General features: G+C 42.4%; 1 long non-coding RNA gene across 1 annotated transcript in view; it reads left to right on the top strand.

Annotated features, from left to right (window-relative positions):
- The first annotated feature begins 529 nt into the window (after positions 1-529).
- LOC144957846 (uncharacterized) overlaps positions 530-17155 on the top strand; it is a 42506-nt gene continuing 25880 nt past the window's right edge. The window contains exon 1 of the long non-coding RNA XR_013642230.1: positions 530-848. This is a non-coding gene — a long non-coding RNA (uncharacterized LOC144957846). The remainder of the gene's footprint in view (positions 849-17155) is intronic.

The following is a 17155-nucleotide window of genomic DNA, read 5'->3' as shown; positions in this document are numbered from 1 at the left end:
TTTTCTTACATTCTCATGCATCCAACCCAAAATCGGTGCCAAGACTTCTCCTTCATCTTCACACCTCCTCGTCCTCTTCATCAACATCATCATATTCATCTTCTTCTCCCACTTCTTCCTCCTCCTCTTCTTCTTCTCAACTGAACTAGATAGTCAAACTAAGTGTTAGTGTTGGTAGATCTCTCTAATCATCACACACAAACCACTATGACTGTTAGTGGTATGACATGGAATGGAAATTTTTTCACCGCTCTCTGGCACTATTGAATTTTGCATTCCCTTAACCAATTTTCGAGCTCTTGTTGGAGATTATTTTCACTGTAATTGTAATATTTTGAAAGGGAACATTTTTCATTAGCAAAACCAGTTTAGAATTGAAGAAAAAAAAAATTGTACAGTTGGACTGACAAATTGCTGAGGAGAATCAATCTTTAAAATAGGATTTTTCACTCGAGGCGATGGGGCAGCATGGCTCAGCAGTATGGTCTTTGCTTTGTATCCAAAAGGTAATTAGTTCGACGTGGCTAGCCGTACTTAAGGACGGGTAGACTGGCAGGCTAGACGTCATTAAGTACGGGGGGCACAGGAGTCTAGCCGTACTTATTCTGGGGCCTTGACCCCTGGTCGTGTCAAAGGTCACATCCGGTAAGTCGACCGTGGTGGGCCGTGGCGCCAACCGCGAAGCCATGATTGTTTTCTCCCGATTTACGAGCATCATCAATTTCAATACGTAGTATTTCAATAATGGCCATCGCTATTGGTGACAATTTTTCATCTTATCAACAATTGCCAAAATGCAGTTGCAGACTGAGACTGACACCATTTTTATTCGTCAGGATTCTGTAAAGGTAAGAATTTGTCTTTTCTTCTTTTCTTTTAAAAAAAATTCTCAGTCAAGGCTAGGACTAGGACCGGACTAGACTAGGACAGTGTAAAAAGTATTCGAGCGGTGGCGATATTTATGATGAGATATAATATGAATGAATGAGAAAGTAATTGTATTGTAATATCAACACGCCTTACTGACTGGCGCGTGTGTCATGTGTTCTGCATTCCAATGTGATCTTAATAGGCTAGCGATCTTAATATGATGGATTAATCCTTCGTTGAGTTTATTTCTAGAGTACTGGTGTAACTGTAAATGTAACAACTGGGCTGGTGACTGGTGGGCAGTTTAGTGAGCAGCAGCAGTGGTAGTGGAACTCAAATTGTGATCCACTCGCCCAGAAGTATAAATTGTTACTGCAAATTGCCGAGCACATTGGTTGGGGGGGAGGGGAGGCAGTAACTCAAAAATTGTGGGAGTTGGTAATTGGTAGGAAACGTCCAGTTTTTGTCATTCCAGCACTAAGCTAATTAGTGGCTGTGACCCGATTTTTAGGACTTTGGAGTTGGAGTGAAATGCCTCATGATGATGATATTGATAATGACAATGTGTCACATAGTCTCAGGGCTGAGAATCTTCCGCCTAAAGGCGGATTTCCGCCTAAATGGTATTTTATCTCCGCCCATCCCATCACATTTCCTCCTTTTTCAAATTTGCCTTGTCAAATATTTTCCTCAAAACCACAAAATCACCATTATATCTTATGTCATATTTTGACACCTGTGCTCAGTCTCGTGAAATTTGATGACAGTCCCGTTTTTATGACGTTGGGCCAGACAGTATGGCACCAGATGTCACAATAGACACAGAAGACCGGTGTTCTTTGATTAGTTAGTTGATGGTTGAAGGGGAAGGGGAGGGACAAATGGGTCTGGATTTTTTTCTCTGTTGTAGATACCTATTGCCTTTTTAATCTCTCTCTCTCTCTCTCTCTCTCTCTCTCTCTCTCTCTCTCTCTCTCTCTCTCTCTCTCTCTCTCTCTCTCTCTCTTTTTTTTTTTTTTTCCCTTTGCCCTTCTTTCTATTTCTCTTTTCTTCTTCTTTTTTCTTTTATATAGAATTCAAAAGGTCAATACATAAGTTATTCTGGTAAAGAAGTCTCTCCTCTCTCTCTCTCTCTCTCTCTCTCTCTCTCTCTCTCTCTCTCTCCTCTCTCTCTCTCTCTCTCTCTCTCTTTTTTTTTTTCCCTTTGCCCTTCTTTCTATTTCTCTTTTCTTCTTCTTTTTTCTTTTATATAGAATTCAAAAGGTCAATACATAAGTTATTCTGGTAAAGAAGTCTCTCCTCTCTCTCTCTCTCTCTCTCTCTCTCTCTCTCTCTCTCTCTCTCTCTCTTTCTTTCTTTCGCAACCATCCATTAAATAATCTGGTATATAGAGATAATATTAGAACAAAGCAATGGTGATTGGCTTAGTTTAATCTTTTTTTCTTTTTACCTTTGGACTATGGCTTTGAATTTGAGAGATTCTTTGGTTGTATTTATAAGCTGAATAACTACTAGGTTTCTTTGCTTGTGTTTGATCGATAGACCGAGAAATTGTCCTCCTTTTTGACAAACTGCTATTATCATCACTGAATAAAAAAACACTCACCAAAACCACTACACTACATCAACATCTCTACCACCACTACTATTACAATCACCACCACATCATCATCCCTACCACTACTACTACAAATAGTACCACATCATCCCTACCACTACCACCACCACTACTACAACTACCACCACATCATCAACCCTACTACCACTACTACAACCACCTCCATATCATCATCCCCACCACCACCACCACTACTACTACAACCACCATCACATCATCTCTAAGACCACTGCTACTACAATCACCCCCGCATCATCATCCCTGCCACCACTACCACATCATCCGTAGCACCACTACCACAACTACCGCCACATCATCATTCATACCACAACTGCTACTTCAACCACCATCACATCATCATCCCTACCACCACTACTATTACCATCATCATCCCTACCACCACTACTATTACCACCACCATCACACCATCATTCCTACCACCCCTACTACTACAACCAACACCACATCATCAACCCTACTACCACTAATACAACCACCACCTCATCATCATCCCTACCACTACTACCACTACTACTACTACTACAATAGTCATCCCTACCACCACCACTACTACTTACTATTTCGAGTGAACGAAATGGACTTGTATTGTCAAGATGTTGTCGCATTATGTCTCGTCGCTTTTTTTTTTTTTTTTTTTTGTTGTATTCTGTTTCGTGATTCACTTTTGATTACGTTTGGAATAATTAAAATCTACTGGTATTGTCATGTCATTGTGTCTGTGATTATTTGTGGTTGAAATTTTTTATTTTTTTTAAGGTGAAAAAATATTTTTTTTTTCACCTCTCTCTCTCTCTCTCTCTCTCTCTCTCTCTCTCTCTCTCTCTCTCTCTCTCTCTCTCTCCCTCTCTCTCATTCGTACATGTAATGACGGTCACTCAATTCACCAGACAGTAACAATGAACGTGAAACAATGAATAGATATGCATACAAGTCACAAACAGATTTCACAAGAAGGTGGAGCCTCTTACCTTTACAGAACACATAGAACAAAAATATGATCTGTCCGTCCACAGGTACGTCGGGGCTTCTTCCTCAATTCGAAGTAAGGCAGTTTGTCGTCCTTTCACTGTAATGTCTCGACTTATGTCCAACTCAAAGAGTGTTCTTGAAATAACAATAATCTTATAAAGTCCACGGCTTTGGCCGGAAGTGATCAATTTACATAGATAGGTATAATATCGCTGGCGTCGGCCAAGGATAATGCTTCATATCAAAATGTTCTGGCTATGGCCACAAATCAAAAGAAAGAAACGTCTTAGACCCAAAATTGACAGGTTAGAGTTCATTAATTAAATTATAGTTTCTTTGGCTTCGGCCCCAAATCAACAGGCCCACTAGAATGGGAAAGAAAACAATATATAATTAACCATAGAAGAACAAAAGAAATAATACTTAAACTAAAGTACCTTTACACATATCACAACACTATAAACTTCTCAACACACGTGGTCACTTCCACACGTGCTTGGCACAAACTATTAAATTAGAAAATCACTATGATTGATACTCATAATATAAGCAGGAATATTGAATCAAATGAATAATTCCACCAACCACAAGGCCTGTAACAATTAAAATCACACTTGATTTTAATGAAATGACATCAGACTCTTGCAAAACAGCATCGGCTGAACTTTGAATAGAGAATAAAATGCGTCCGATTCGTCGGACGGCCAACTGGTGAATGGGAAGGATGAAAGTTTCACAAAAACCAAGAAATAGAATTTTAAAAGAAAAGAACTACTTGAGGGAATGGTCTCTCTTTGTGTGCCAGGAAATGACTCACGGGGAAAATCCATGGCCTATGACATATATTTTCGACCACAAACTAAAACAACTAAGACGTTCCTACGCAATACCAAGAGCAGTCCCTATATTTCTCACAGAGAACTCAACAACACAAATACGTATGCGACATGATCATCATAGAGGGACATTACGAACTAAGATTTAACATTAGGAGCGGCGTATACAATAAACTTAAGAAAACATTCATTACAAGATTTCGTGACAATGCTCAGAGACATATTGGATCCTCACTAGGAAAAGCGTCACTGTCAAATAAGTAAGAAATAACACGACGTTACATGCGAGCCAAATGTCGTGGAACCAAGTCATGTTACTATTTTTTAAATCTCCATTTGACCAAAGGAGCCTGCATGACCCACGACGAGCAGCATGTCGCAAGACGAACAGCGATCATACTTGCAGACACAATTCACTCGAAACGTTTTAATCTATTCATTCTATTCGGTTAGTTTATATCAAGATGAATCGGTAGCTTTCTATGTAATACCTATCATAAGATAACAATCTTATTTACGATTACAGGTTTAACCAATAGAAAATTAGAAAATGTAAGCTTCTCGAGAATATTACTTAAATCATAATTTATGGATAGGTTGCAATTTGTAATGTTTTTTAAGCCATTTACACACGGCTGGGTCAACAAGAGCAGAAATATTGTTAGATTATTTGATACGAATTCAATTTTAGAGATGCAGTGATATAGACAATATCATATTTGCTCGTTGTTTTTGTAATCGTATATTATTAGACAATATTAGAGTCTACATTATTATTCAACCAACCATTTAGCCGTGATGCTTGTTTTAAAACCCATAAATTGTAGTATCTAGTAAAACACAGAGGAATAAGCTATTCCGGTGTGTTACCAGTTGTGTCCTCGCGTGTTTTGGAACCAGCCAACACTAGTTTAATAAGAGTTGTGTTAATAGTGTCCGCAAGTGTATATTATATTACTTTGGCTCGGTGACTAAGTGACACAGTGTCTCATCTTGTCAGAAAATTCGAGCAATATTAGGCGTGGTCAATGTCTGGATGGATGGCAGTGGTCATGGAAAATGCTGGTCTCGGCCTTGTGTCCTTGAATCAGGTATATTACACAGAATGCCCCATTCGACCCAGGTGTGAATGAGAACCTGGCTATTGCCATTGTGAGAATGTTAGTACAAAAGGGTTTTTTCACTAGGCAAGGGTATCGTATGAAATGGAATTATCATTCCATATGGCCTGCTGGGGAAATAATTGAAACATTGTGAAGAACGTCAAGCATAACAAATCCTTGGAATTTTGCTATTGTTCAGAAGCTAAAGTAAGACGCTGATTTTTATTGTGATTACTGATAATTAATGATGGTTTTTGTTCTCACTTAAATGGTGGAGGGTGGGAGGGGGGGGGGGGGGTCGCACCTTAGTTGACATAACAACGTAAAAACTAAAAACTATAATGCATCAGAATAGGATTCAATAGTCTGATGTCAGGTCCACCCAGTAACGAGCAGCTTGGTTCTAAATAAAAATAATCGGTACTCAATATTCGTCATGCTGGTTAGAACTTTTTCACATGGCATGTGATCAGAATTTATAAAAGTCGAAACACGATCATATTTATAATGTTTTCCTCCTCTGGCTACACGTTTATGCTCGTCGTAGAAGTATTTCATAAGGGCGTCCGCCATTGTTCCGATAGTTTAGAACCAGTTGCTAAGTTACTATGCGTCATTACAACGGAATTGACGTCACGACCATTGAAGCCTATTGTTTTGAATATGTCTGAATTCGAAATATTCCTGTATGTCCAACCAGCTATGATTGAGAGTCTGAGTCATCTCAGGATTATAACCTTCAATATGTTGATGTTTAGTTATCACCGGCGAGCATTAGATTCCTTTTTTTTTTAAATCAAACTAGTTGTGACCAATGGCCTCAAGACGGTATTATGTCGGGAGGCATCAGAATAAAATCGTAGTTTTGTCAGTTTCCATTGTCTCATCATACATTGACTGTGAAATTAAATTTTTGCATAGAATCATTAAGAAATGAAGTGAGTAGGAAAATACCAGAAGACAATAGAGAATAAAACTTTCGCGGGGGCGATGGGTGCTTGAACCCGCGGCCTTACTGGTACGACAACTCCGCCTGGCCAGGGAGAGCGTTACTCTACCGTATGAACTATCCACGATCCCACGGGGAACCGTAGAGTCACGCCTTCCCCGGCCAAGCGGAGTTGCCGTACCAGTAAGGTCGCGGGTTCAAACTCCCATCGCCGCCACGAAATTTTAATTCTTTATTGTCTTCTGGCACTTTCATACTCACTTCATTTTTTGTTGTTATCAACATAAGTGCCTGCTCCACTCATTATTTCTTCAAAGAATCATCCCGACATACTTCAGTGTCACACGATGTGGGGTACACCTTTTATTTTATATATTTTAATCCTCAATTCAATCCTTTTCCTTTCAATTGTATTTTTCAACAGAAAAATCTTAATCTGGAAAGTGAACATCATATGTGTGATGAAACATTTTTTGTCTGTTGTTGTCGTCATGTGAAAAAATAAAGGAGATTAAAACAAACCGCCATTTTGTTTTTGATTTTATTGAAAACCTTCTCATAACATCTCAATACAGTACAGTACTCTCAGGACTCTAACACGTTCTCGAGAGAAGCCAAAAAGGGTGCCAGTACCCTAGCGTGCCTGCTGCTTCTTATGGTTCACACTATTATGTTATGACGATCGACCCAATCAGCAAAGTCCGGTCCGCATTCGTGCACCGTCGCGAACCCGCCTGGTAGCATCGTCACAACACACCTTTCGACTAGATGCTCTGCCGTTTCGGGTTCTTGTCCACAGCGTGGACATATTGGACAGGAAGTTAGACCCCACTGATGTAACGCACCGGCCGTTAGGCAGCTCCTCGACCGAAGCCGATTCGCAGCTACCCAGTGTCTCCTCTTACTGGTATCAAAGCCTGGCAACTTCTCACCAAGCTTAGAGGAGTGTAGGTCCCCGCCCCCACGAGGGATTGAATTCGTCCAAACCGACTTCCATCTCGTATGTGCAGCTCTGTCCGTAGTCAGGGATTCTGCGTACAAGGGTTGCCGGGACTTATTTCGGCTCGAAACGGGGCACCGTTCATTATGCGCATGAGAGGGGTATCCCCATTCCCTCTCTCTTTGATCTTTCTCAGCCAGTTTCCCGTAATGGTCTCCCTCCGGACATCGGGGGGCTGGATCGCTGCCATTATCGGGCCCCATTCTCTAGGGGTTGTTGCTAGCGTTCCCGACACTATGTGCATCGACTTGCGAAGTTTTACATCCACCTTCTCAACGTTTCTGCTTCTACCCACACTGGAGCGCAATACTCCGCGGTGGAATAGCATAGTGCCAGGGCGGATGTTCTCAGGAGCGCTTGGCTAGCGCCCCAAGTCGATCCCGCCAGCTTCCTCAGAAGACTGTTGCGTTTCTCTATCTTCCGGGCAACCCCTTCGAGATTAACCCGATAGGTAAGGCTGCGATCCAACGTCACCCCTAAATATTTTGGACGCGGCTCATATGGGAGTGGCTGGTCCCCGACTAGGACATTCAGTTTACGGGTGTGCCAACCACTGCATAAGTGAAATGCAGTGGCCACGGTTTTTGAAGTGTTCATCTTCAGGTACCACTTGTCAAAGTAGGATTTGAGTCTGGTGACGTCCTCGCTGAGTACGCTCTCGAGACGGGTCCACACTTTACTCTGAGTAACGAGTGCCCAGTCGTCTGCGTATCCCAGCCTCAGGGAGGAAGTGTTCGGCATATCGCTAATGTAAACGTTAAACAACATTGGCGCAAGTACCGACCCCTGAGGGACCCCATTCTTCAATTTCCTTACTTTGCTCGTGGCGTCTCCCAGCGCGACGTGAAATTGCCTTTCCCCTAAGATCGAAGAGAACAACTTCAAGGTCTTTTTGCACCTTATGATTTTTGCAAGTTTGAGCATTAACCCATCGCACCAGACCGTGTCGTACGCCGCTGATAGGTCTATAAACACAGCACCTGTTTGCTGTTTTCTCTCGAACCCGTGCTCAATATGCTCTGTAAGGGCAATGACCTGCTCAGTGGTGCACCTCCCTTCCCTGAAGCCTGCCTGCTCAGGTGGCAGGGCAGCGTCTAGGACCGGCCCCCATCGGTTTAATAGAACACGCTCCAACAATTTGTAAAGACAGCTCAGCAGCGATATGGGTCTGTAACTGTCTGCCTCCTTCGCCGGCTTCCCTGGCTTCAGGATGGCAACTACGCGTGCTTCCACACTTGTGGAAGCGTTCCTTTTGCAAGGATGTCAGACATTGCCTATGCTAGCCAGGCCCGTGCCCGGGGGCCCAGATGCGTCACCATATCGGGATATACACCATCTATCCCTGCTGCTTTGCCGTTCTTTACTTCGCTAATGGCTGCACCCACTTCTCGGGGACTGAACGGGGCCGTCCAGTCCGACTCCTCCGCAGGTAGCGAGTCCAGAATCGTACGGTACGCCTTGCGGACACCGCGCTCAAAAGCCTGATTAGGGACCCGCTTACTACGGTTCTTAATATTCTTGGCAATTGTGTCTGCCTCGCATTCCGGTGCAGCCTTCGCGAAATTCCGATCTGGGTCCAATTTCTTTATCAGACGCCAAGCGTGGCGGCTGGAGTGTGTAAAGTCGAGACTTTCCACGGTCTCCTGCCACCGTTGCTTCCTTCCCTCTGCCAGAGACTGAAGTAGTCTATCGGCTGTGTCCTGGGACTGGGTCTGCTGGTACTCTCGGTACAGCTCTTCCGACTCTGCTGTCCAGTAAGGGGTGTAGAATTTCCGTTTGCCCCGTGGAATAGAGCGTTGAGCGCTCTTAACCAGTAGCCTACTAAATCTGGTTATATTCTTGGACTTGGGAGGAATGGCAGGGCAGACCTGCTCGATATAGGAACTGAATTCCTCCCAGTCAGCCTTCCTGAAATTCCATCTGCAAAGTGGGAGAGACTGCACCCTCGGGATTGTCACCCCAGCTGTGACAAGAACCGGCCTGTGCTGGCTATGCGGAAAGTCCCCGAGGACTGTCCGCTTCACCTGCAGCGGTTCACCGTTCGCGCCTTTCGTTACGAGGGTGAGGTCTGGAGTGTACTCCTTCTTATGGCGGGTACCCCGGAAGGTACCCTTGGCTGTAGGATCGGACACTAGGTGTAGATCATTACAGTCCATCCATGAGCGGAGTTGTCTTCCTGCCTCGTTGCAGTCTCGGTAGCCCCATTCGTGATGGTGGCTATTAAAGTCTCCCAGACAGATGGAAGGGTGGCTGACCACCGGTACTGGTGGTGTAGTCCAAGTCGCTCTAGGTGGTTTGTAAATATTATGCAAACACAGTCCACCTACTTCCACGGAAATTCGGTTCACCCCATTGCTGTCCGTTACGCTCTCAATGACCTTTACCTTCGATGGCTCTTTAGCGTAAACGCTAACCCCTCCTTTGAGCCTCGAGGTGTCCTCGCGTTGGACCACCGTGTAGCCTGGGATATGGAATCGGGAAGATTGCGCGCCTGAATAAAGGTGGGTCTCCTGTAACAGGAGGATATCTACGCAATGAACGGCCAATAGCTTTGATAAAAGCTCATTTTTTGCCATACTCTGGCTCTCGACGTTCAGGGACAATATACGCGTCAGCTCGCCATCCCCGCCGTCGCATTTTCCGATCGGCAGGCCGCGAATCGATTGATGCATGGGACGTTTGCTTTTTTCTCGGACGTGCCGACGACCCTGGCGACACGAACGCGGTATTATTTGGCTAGGCGGCAGACCGCTTCGCCATTGACGGACTGATTGGGACTCGACATAAGGATAATAGTGTGGCGCCCGGGATAGGGCTGCTATTCGGGCACCGGGTTTGGATCAAATTTAGTCACACACCGGGGCGAGCAGCTCATGTGGCTCGTTGGCTCGATACCCGGGAAGGTCTCGTGACGGTCGACCGGGGTTTACACCTTTGCCCTCCCGTGTGCCTCAAGCCCCCTCACCAACTGCAAGGTAAAGATCCACGAGGGGGCTAGCGTGCCGAAATCCGATGCTCAAGAAAGTAACCAATGCATACCCTGTTCTTAAAGTAGTATTCACTGCCTTGCTTCCTTTACCTTCTTCTTCTTCTTCTTCTTCTTCTTCTTCTTCTTCTTCTTCTTCTTCTTCTTCTTCTTCTTCTTCTTCTTCTTCTTCTTCTTCTTCCTGGATGGGTGTTTTTTTGGCCTCCTATAGTGGGCAGGGAGGAACCTAGTGTATCTTCTATCTCCCTATATCTGTTTTTCAACTTGCTTTCTAACTTTGTCTTAGAATGAGATTATTTGGTTTTCTCCTTGCCCCGGTCGGAATCCTTGGCTGGGAGAGGAACAGTCAAAAGTGTAGTTACAGTTTTCTGTGGCTATGTGGTCCAGTGGTATGACACTTGCGTTCGAATCTGAACGTCCTGGGTTGGAGTCCCGCTCTGAGCGGCCCTTAGTCTAGTCCTTGGAAAACGCTCTTTATTTACATTCTCTCGCCGTACACAGGTTTAAATAAGTACCTGGCTGTTACCAGAGTTATTTCTGTCGGGAAAATTGTATTATCGCCTAACAGGCGCCCTGTCTCGTCCTATATGTTAAGGGTTGCTGTTGCTCAAGGATGCCATGTAAAGCGCTTTGAGCACGTTCTGTGGATTTTGCTCTGTAGAAAAGCTCAAGTTAATAATAATCATAATGCTGAAAAATTACATAGCGCTATAACTCCGAGACACCAGAGTCTAATCAAATTACTTTGGCTGAAACGTACTCATTCACATACACAAGCACACACACTCACACACACACACACACACACACACGCACACGCACAGCACATAACACAAAACAGAAAGACCTATCTTGCTTCTCATACTAAAGACGAAAAAGGTATGTTTAAAGCGAACGTTTCAAAATAGACAGAGATTCTATTTCACGAATACTCTGTGGTAAGGCGTTTTTATCAAATGTTTTGGGATATGATATTTTTCGCTTGTAAATCATCTCTCTCTTACGTTCTGTTATTTTTTTTAAACTATATAATATTTTGTAAACATTTGAGTGTATTCCTCTTAATGGGATCCTGAGCTTTATCTGCATGAGACGTTTATGTGATATCAAAGTAAGTTCACTGATATTGTGCTCTTGGAGTCTACATTTTTCCCTTTTTGAAACAATCACCTTACTTTTTCTTATGTGCTTTTAATTGTAAATCAAGAATCTTTTTTCTTCTTTTGCATGATATATACAAGCCGTGTAATCAATACAAACATTCAATTATTATACAGCAAAGACTATAACAATGGCTTGTTCTCTAATAATGATCATAATAATAATAATAATAATAATAATAATAATAATAATAATAATAATAATAATAATAATAATAATAATAATAATAATAATAATAATAATAATAATAATGATGATGATGATGATGATGATGATGATGATGATGATGATGATGATGATGATGATGATGATATTGATGATGATGATGATAATGATAGCAATGATGATAATGATGATGATGATGATGATGATGATGATGATGATGATGATGATGATGATGATGATGATGATGATATTAATAATGATAGAAATGATGATGATGATGATGATGATGATGATGATGATGATGATGATGATGATAGCAATGATGATGATGATGATGATGATGAGAAGGAGGAGGAGGAGGAGGATAAGGATGAAAATTCTATAGTCCAGGGTTCACTCCTCAGTGGTTTCCACCTCCCAAAGTTCCGGGTTCACTCACTACTGGTTTCCACCTCTCATAGCCTTGAACTCACTCCCCAATTGAAGCCGGAGATGACCTGTTATCATGGATCGACAAACATAATTTGGAGGTGTAGCCATACGCTACTTCTACTATTACTGCTACTACTAGTACTCCCCAATGGTGTCCACCTCCCATATTCCTGGGTTCAATTCCCACTGGTTTCCACCACCAATAGCTCTGGGTTCAATTCCCATTGGTGTCTACCTTCCGGGGCTCACTTCCATTGGTGTCCACCTTCCATAGACCCAGGTTCATTCCCCAGTGGTGTCCACCTCCCATAGTATCCAGTTCAATCCCCACCGCCAATAGTACCGTGTTCACCCTCTCAGTGGTTTCTCATAGACCCGGGTTCACTCTGCACTGGTGTCTACCTCCTATAGTCCCGAGTTCATTTCCCGTTGTTGTCTAAATCCCATAACCCCTCTGATGTCCATAACCCATTGCTCCTGGTTCACTTCCTACTGTTGTCCACCTCCCGTGGTCCCATGTTCACTCCACTTGCCCCAGGTTAACTCTCCATTGTTTACCGCCCCAAATACTCCCAGGTTAACTCCCCATTGAAATCCATATCCGGTAGTCCCGGGTTCAATCCCCAGTGGTGTCAACCTCTCATGGTCTTGGGTATAATCTGCACTGGTGTCCATATCCAGTGGTATCTTGTTCACTCCCCAGAAGTGTTCTCCTCTCATAGCCCGGGTTAACTCCCCAACGGTGTTTACCTCCTATAGTCCCGAGTTCAATCTCCTCTGGTGTCCATATCCCATAGCCCCAGGTTCAAACCTCACTGGTGTCCATATACCATAGCCCCGGGTTCACACCCCAGTGGCGTCCACCTCTAAACGCCTTGGGCTCACTCCCAAATGGTTTTCATCGCCCATAGTCCTGATTTCATCCCACTGGTGTCCACCTCCCAAAATCCCTGGTTCACTCTACACTGGTGTCCATATCCTGTGGTCTAAGGTTCACTCTCCACTGTTGTCCACCTCTCCTAGCCTCGTGTTCATTCCCAAATAGTGTTCACATCTCATTGCCTTGAGCTTAATATGGTGTTCACCTCCCATTGTCCTGGGTTCAATCCTCACTGGTGTCCATATAAGGTGGTACAGTGTTCACTTCCTACCGGTGTCCGCCTCCTGTGATCACATGTTCACTCCTCATTGGTTTCCACCTCCCATAGTCCCAGATTAACTCCCTATTGGAGTCCTTATCCGATGGTCTCGTGTTCAATTCCCGATTGTGTCAATATCCCATAAACCCGGGTTAGATGGAGATCCCATCAGAGCAAGGAACATTTGCTTCCCAGACTTTGGCTTCTCCATGGGTCTACTTTTGCTGAATTTTCTTTTTTCTTTATCATTTATTGCTCTTTTTCTTGTTGCTTTATGTCCAAATCGCACGAATTTTCACACATAGCATAGATATAATTTGTCCTGTCATAATCGTGATGAGATTTGAGTTGTAATTTCACGCAGTCACAGACTAGAAGCATTCAAATATTGACTCTGGATCTACTTTGGGACCTTGAAGTAACTACAGTGGAATCTGTGTAAAGTCAACGCCTCTTGTTAGTCCCAATTTTTTTACTTTATCCACTGCATTCCATCGATAATGGATAAAGGCAACCAAACTTTCTGTTCTGGCGGTGTTGGCTTTATCGGGATCCACTGCAGTTCCCCTTGGTGGGGGCGGGGGTATGAAGGGCTTTTAAATCTAAAATCCTCTCTGTGTTTTTTAGCTTTTGATTTGTTTCACCCTTTTAGGCAAACTGGCTTCAACTAAACTTAAGCGTTTGACATGGGGGAATTAACAATAAAAAAAATCATTTTTGATGTTAAGAATGGGGTAGGGATGGAGTGCAGATAATTCGCTTTACATTTCGCAAAGGGAACTAGATTGATCCCGAGTGAAGTGGTGATTTTTAAGGGGCAGCATAGCTCAGCGGTACCGTCTTTGTTTCGTACCCAAAATGTACTGAGTTCGACTACCCGTTTGCCTTGAGTAAGTCAACTAGCCCTAGCCGACTATGCGGCGCTGCATTGCGGCTAACGTCTGGGTTTTTTCAGTCTTCCCTTGGGATAAACCCTAAAGACAAATTTCCCCTTGGAGATGAATAAAAGGAATTATATTTTTTTTTTCATTTAATGGCCTGTCCACCCAGCAGTGATTTGGTACCTGGATCAAATAAATCTGTCAGAAAGTACTTTGCGATTGGTTAATGTCCAATCCAAATTTTAGCAAGCAAGTGCTATTGCCGGTTTCATTCTCAAGAAACCAGGATAAACTCTGCATTGAATTGTACATCTATGTGGTCTTGTGGAATGAGTTCCGCTCGGAACGGCGCATTGTTGGAAAACGTTCTTTACTTTCATTCTCTCACTGTACTGATGTATAAAATGAGTACCAGGCAATGATGTCTAGTGATGTCTAGGGAGTGAACACTGTACCACCTTATACGGACACCAGTGAGGATTGAACCCAGGACAATGGGAGGTGAACACTATTTGGGAATGAACATGAGGCTAGCAATGATGTCTGTCATAATAAATTGTGATATCGTCAGATGGGGATAGCAAAGCGAACAAAAACAAATCCTGAAGGTCATTTGGGATAGACATAATAACAGGCAAAATCAAACCCTGTAAGTCATATGGGAATTGAAGGCAAAGCAAGCAAAAACAAACCCTGTATGTCAGCTGGGGAAAGAAGACAAAACAAGCAAAATCAAACCCTGTAACTCATATGGATATAGAAGTTAGGTCAGATAAGGATAGAACACAAAACGAGCAAAAACAAAGACTGTACATGACAGCTGGAGACAAGAGAAAAATAAAATCTTGTAGATCACTTGGGGATAAAAGATAAATCAATTTAAAAAACAAACCATGTAAGTCGGATGTGAATATAAGACAAAACGAGCAAAAATGACGGAACCCCCCCCCCCCCCCCCCCCCCCCCCCAAAAAAAAATAACAACAAAAAACCGTTGATCAGATGGGGACAGCAAAACAAGCAAAAACAACCCTGTAGGTCGGGTACAGAATACAAAACAGGCAAAATCAGATCCTGTAGGTCAGATGAGGATAAATATAACAGGCAAAATCATACCCTGTAGGTCAAATGGAGATAGAAGACAAAACAAGCAAAAACAAATCTGGTAGGTCAGCTGGAGATAGAAGACAATTCAAGCAAAAAAAATATTCCAACAAACCCTGTAAGTTAGATAAAGATAGAAGACAAAACAAGCAAAAATCAAACCATGACAGCTGTGAGGTAACATTCCAAATTTTTTCGACAGAGACAACGCTGTTAATGGCCTAGTTTACTTTCATTATTTCCAGATAATTTTACTTCAAATATTGTTCAAGTAAAATGAAGCCAACTACAAACTGGACACAATCAGGGGGTTTTTTTCGAATTGAAGAGTTGTGCTGTATCTATTTTTCGCCGCACTGTTTACCAAGATATGACAAGGGAAGTTACAGCTTTATCATTTGTCAACACAATCACAAAATATAACAAGCAAACATAGATGCGTGTTCGCGCGTGTGCGTGTATGTTACTGTTCACAAAAGAGAGCACACTTACACAACATGATTATATTTTAACATATATCTCTCTCTTTCTCTCCCTAACTCTCTCTCTATCTCTCTCTCTCTCTCTTTCTCTCCCTATCTCTCTCTCTATCTCTATCTCTGTCTTTCTCTCTCTCTTTCTCTCTCTTTCTTTCTCTCTCTCTCTCTATCTATCTATCTATCTATCTATCTTTTTCTCTCTCTCTCTTTCTCTCTCTCTTTCTCTCTCTTTCTCTCTCTCTTTCTTTCTCTCTCTCTCTTTCTCTCTCTTTCTATCTCTCTCTCTTTCTCTCTCTCTTCCTCTCTCTCTTTCTCTCTCTCTCTATCTATCTATCTTCTCTCTATCTCTCTCTGTCTCTCTTTCCATCCCACATAATTTCTTTTTGTCATCTTACTTTGAATTATTTTGGGTGTTTTTGGATGGAAAAGGGAACCATTGTTTATCGTTCACAACTAGGAACGGATTTCAAGTCTTCAAGATCTTTGCAAAGGTTTTCGTTTTCACTCGACCGATTGCAAATGAACTCCTACAATCGCCATCGTCTTGAATTTGCTGTACATTTAACTGCTACGACAAAAATATAATCACTCCTTCATAGCTATGAACTTATGGAGTCTGATATTACCAGTGGTCACGGTTACCTTCATTACCAAAAAACCGGTTAGGTTGTCTTCCTATTTCTTTTAAGTCTGCAACATTTTTGAAAATTCCACATACCGCAATATTTTTCGTCAGATATTGAGAGTATTTTTGACACTGAAAAACGTGGAACTGCACTGTAAAGACATTCAATCGCCATGTATTTTAAACATTGTTGAAACTTGTGAAAAGTGTTCACAATGTGGAAGGCCATAATTTCTCCTAACAGTGCAGACGTTTATTCAAGATAGCTACAATCTCCGGTTCAACATTTTTATACTAGAAAATAATGTATATATAGAGCAACATCCACTAAATGTGCTCAAAACGTTTAAGAGGGTTCCAAGCCAACAGTAACACTTAGCACGTAGGACGAGACATGACGCCTACAGATTGTAACACAGGCAAACTCAACATCTTACAACTTTGGGCTACATTTGGACGGGAAAATTAGATGTGTAAAAGTAAAGCTAGCACTATTCAGTATCTGATACTGAATAGTGGTTTTGCACTATTCAGTATCTGATACTGAATAGTGGTTTTGCACTATTCAGTATCTGATACTGAATAGTGGTTTTGCACTATTCAGTATCAGATACTGAATAGCGGTTTTGCACTATTCAGTATCTGACACTGAATAGTGGTTTTGCACTATAATACGGTGTTTTTTTTTCCGAAACCTGACAAAGTTATGGGAAGAGTGCAGCTGTGGGAGTGAATATGGGACTCAGAGAAGTGTACACCAGTGGAGAATGAACCTGGGACTGGGTTTCGGCGGGTTTCCTAATAAAAAGCAATTACTT

Source organism: Berghia stephanieae, chromosome 12 (genome assembly GCF_034508935.2).
Source record: "Berghia stephanieae isolate SIO BIC M18660-M18661 chromosome 12, UCSD_Bste_1.3, whole genome shotgun sequence".
Lineage (NCBI taxonomy): Eukaryota > Metazoa > Mollusca > Gastropoda > Nudibranchia > Aeolidiidae > Berghia > Berghia stephanieae.
The sequence above is the reverse complement of the archived record's forward strand: the minus strand, read 5'-3'. Positions and strand labels throughout refer to the sequence as shown.